The sequence below is a fragment of the Theropithecus gelada genome, chromosome 19, assembly GCF_003255815.1.
Source record: "Theropithecus gelada isolate Dixy chromosome 19, Tgel_1.0, whole genome shotgun sequence".
In the NCBI taxonomy this organism is placed as follows: domain Eukaryota; kingdom Metazoa; phylum Chordata; class Mammalia; order Primates; family Cercopithecidae; genus Theropithecus; species Theropithecus gelada.
Window position 1 is genome coordinate 37,308,342 of NC_037687.1, and position 3,628 is coordinate 37,311,969.

At 51.5% G+C, this 3,628-nt stretch overlaps 1 pseudogene across 1 annotated transcript in view; it reads left to right on the forward strand.

The window, feature by feature from the left end:
* Positions 1 to 928: 928 nt before the first annotated feature.
* Positions 929 to 3,628, forward strand: part of LOC112612121 — an 11,802-nt pseudogene continuing 9,102 nt past the window's right edge. The window contains exon 1 of the transcript XR_003116812.1: positions 929 to 1,234. The product of XR_003116812.1 is annotated as a pregnancy-specific beta-1-glycoprotein 8-like (transcript). The remainder of the gene's footprint in view (positions 1,235 to 3,628) is intronic.

Here is a 3,628-nt window from a genome sequence, read left to right on the forward strand (position 1 = left end):
GCCGGGAGAATGGGGTATTATTGCTATTTGCTCCCAGAACACAACTCACCCCCACCCGCCCTCTCAGGGGTGGGCAACGTCCCTCCAGACAGGCTCTCTGGCGACTGCCTGTTCCTCCTCTACAGAGAGCAGCTCGGCCAGGTCAAAACCCTCAGTACAGACCCCTGGGTATGTCAGCACATGGAGGGCAGACGGAGTAAGTCGGGATGAATCTGTCCAGTTCTGAAGCCCTGCTCTGTCCCAGGCTCCCCTTCTTGCATCTCAACGAGCCATGTTCCACGAGGTTCCTGGGTAACTCCCCACTTCCTCCTGCACCACCATGGGGAAGGTGTGGTAATCACAGGACAATCAGCTGGACAGAGAAGAGAGGACACCAAGGATGGTCAGGAACAAATGAGAAACCGTGAGCCCCAGCTCAGCCACCAGACCCCAGGGAGCAACAGAGTGACTGAGAACCGTCCCTTTGACCATGGGACTCACAGCCCCCACTGAGCAACCACCACAGGCCTCTCCTCCCAAGAGACATGAGAGATTCATCCTGCACAGCTCCAGGAAGCATAGTTTCCTCTGGGACACCCGGGTCCAGAATGTCTATCCTTGGAAGCTGCAGCCAAGCTAGACACAATTAAAGAAAGGAAGGGTTCCTGTCACCAGGCGACACAGAACTCACCCACAGCACAATGGGGTGTCCCTGTGACAGGGACCTGGTACAGCTCCAGCAAGAGGGCAAAGGGTGCAAATGTGCATCCAGACCCAGACCCATGGGGACAGCAGGAGGCTGAGGCCCAGAACTGTGCTCCAACATACAGGGTATGTGTGTGTCTGCGTGTGTCTCTTTTGTGTGTGTGTTTATGTTTCTGCACACAGTGTGTGTTGAGGTATGGTGACAGAATCACTGCTGAAAAAGACAGAGGCCTCCACAATTCCCAGGGACCTGACACACAGACAAAAGGAAATAGAGAAGGAGGGACAAGGAGGCAGGACTGAGAGGGGAGGGAACAGAGAGGTGTCCTGGGCACAGACCCTGCCCATGAGCCTGAGAGGTGCTCCTGCCCCGGGAAGAGGCTCAGCACAGAAGGAGGAAGGACAGCACAGCTGACAGCCGTGCTCAGAAAGTTTCTGGATCCCAGACTCATCTCCACAGAGGAGAACACGCAGGCGGCACAAGCCATGGGGCGCCTCTCAGCCCCTCCCTGCACACTGCACATCACCTGGAAGGAGCTCCTGCTCACAGGTGAGGAGAGAACTTCCTGGGAGAGGACAGGAGGAGGAAGCAGAATGATTGAATGGGGTTTCCTGGAGAGGATGGGGTTCTAAGAAATAAAAGAAGCCAGCACTTTGGGAGGCTGAGGTGGGCGGATCATGAGTCCAGGAGTTCAATACCAGTCTGGTCAACACAGTGAAGCCCCGTCTCTGCTAAAAATACAAAAAAGTTAACCAGGTGTGGTGATATGCTCCTGTAATCCTAGCTGCTCGGGAGGCTGAGGCACGAGGTTTGCATGACCCTGGGAGGCAGAGGTGGCAGTGAGCCGAGATGGTGCCACTGCATGTCACCCTGGGAGAGAGTACGAGATTCCGTCTCAAAAAAGAAAGAAAGAAAGAAAGAAAAAACAAAAAACAGGAAAGAAGGCTCTGTTGGAGCCTGCATAGGGGAAAATACACCAGAGAGGGACAGGGGCTAAAACAGGAAAATGACATTGAACCGGAATTGGTAAGAGGTAGGAAAATCTCAAGTGTTCTGTTTTCCAGGTTAATCAGCACCGGACACCACATTTTGTAAAATGATAATAACTATTATCAGATGACACTTCAGATGAAAATATAAACAGGGCATGAAACACTGTCCTCAGCAAAAAACCTCAAAAATTGGGGAAAGAATAAAAGAAACAACCCAGGCATGGAGGGCCCTGGGAACTCTCACATCTACAAAAGTCTGCAGCCTGTCCCAGACACTGGGGTGCAACCAAGATCACAAAAGTCCCTGTCCTCGTGGAGCTCACACTGTCATGGGGAGGAAGACAGACATGCAAAGAGATCTAGAATGTGAGGTCAGGTGTTGACAAGTGCTCTGGAGGGAGCAGAGCAGGGAAAGGTCAGAAAGGGAAGACCCAGGGTCTCTGAAGGAGGTGTCAGGAAAGAAGTCTAAGGATGCCCTGATGTGAGCAGGACCTGAGGGTGTTGTGGAGGGAGCCATGAAGATCCCTGGGGAAGAGGATTCCAAACAGAAAAATGCCAAGGTCAGAAGGGTTGAAGGAATGGGGGTCATGTTGCTGACTTTCACCCAGTAGGATAGTAGGACACACACACACACACACACAAACACACACGCAAACACACACACAGACACAAAGGGGTGTGTGTGTGTCCTACTGTCCTACTGGGGTGTGTGTGTATCTTCAAGGCTGATGATTGAAGAAATCTTCTCAGGACCCAGGGCTCAATGCTTTCACCCCCATACATAGGTCTCAATATTGACTGATGCTCTCTCCACCTCCTAGCATCACTTTTAATCTTCTGGAACCCACCCACCACTGCTCAAGTCACAATTGAAGCCCAGCCAACCAAAGTTTCCGAGGGGAAGGATGTTCTTCTACTTGTCCACAATTTGCCCCAGAATCTTACTGGCTACATCTGATACAAAGGGCAAAAAACGGACCACCACCTTTACATTACATCATATGTAATAGACGCTGAAACAATTATATTTGGGCCTGCATACAGTTGACGAGAAACAGTATATTCCAATGCATCCCTGCTGATCCAGAATGTCACCCGGAAGGACACAGGATCCTACACCATAGAAATCATAAAGCGAGGTGATAGGACTGAAGGAGAAACTGGACATTACACCTTATACCGTGAGTGATTCCATATGATCCCTCGGTGTGGGGGTGCGGGGTCACTTCTACTTTGCACACACAGGACTGTCAGGCCTAGACTGTGGCTGTGTCCCACTCTGCATTATGTCCCATGTTGGGGTTTTGGCATTTAGTGCAGGATACACACAGAGGAGACAAACTTCAGCAGATCAGAATTCCTTTCCTGCCTCCAGACCCTGCAGACACTTGCTGCACAGGAAGGACAGTCTGATTGGGGGGGGGGGGTTGCTCAGCACGAGGAGATCAGTCTCAGCCAAGCACCTCATGTCCTCTTCATAAACTTGACCCTGAGAAAGACCCTGGAGAACTGAGCAGGGCTTTGCCTAAGAGGCCCCATGAGATACTCTCAGAGAAGCTCAGTCCTAGAAGCCTCAATCCCAGAACCTATCCCTAAATCCTTACTCCAGATAAAGCTGAGGAGCCTGTGCCACGGCTGGGTTGTGGCAGGGCTTACTGGGACCAAGGATTTACCAGTTGTCTGAGGACTGTGTCTCCTGGAGCTGCTCACTGCCAGGGCTCAGCCCTCAGAGCCTCATCTGGGCAAGGACAGAACTTTCTTCACCTGAGACTCAGAGTGGAGAGGACAGAAAGACAAGCTTTGTAGGCCATCAGCCAACTGCCTTGTGAGGCTTAGGACACTCCATAGAAAACATAATGTCCCCAGAAGCAGAAACAGAAGAGAGAAAATGTACCTGGCAGCAGCTTGTCCACAGGGATCTGACCTAAAGGTGCTCTCTCATGGAAGTGAA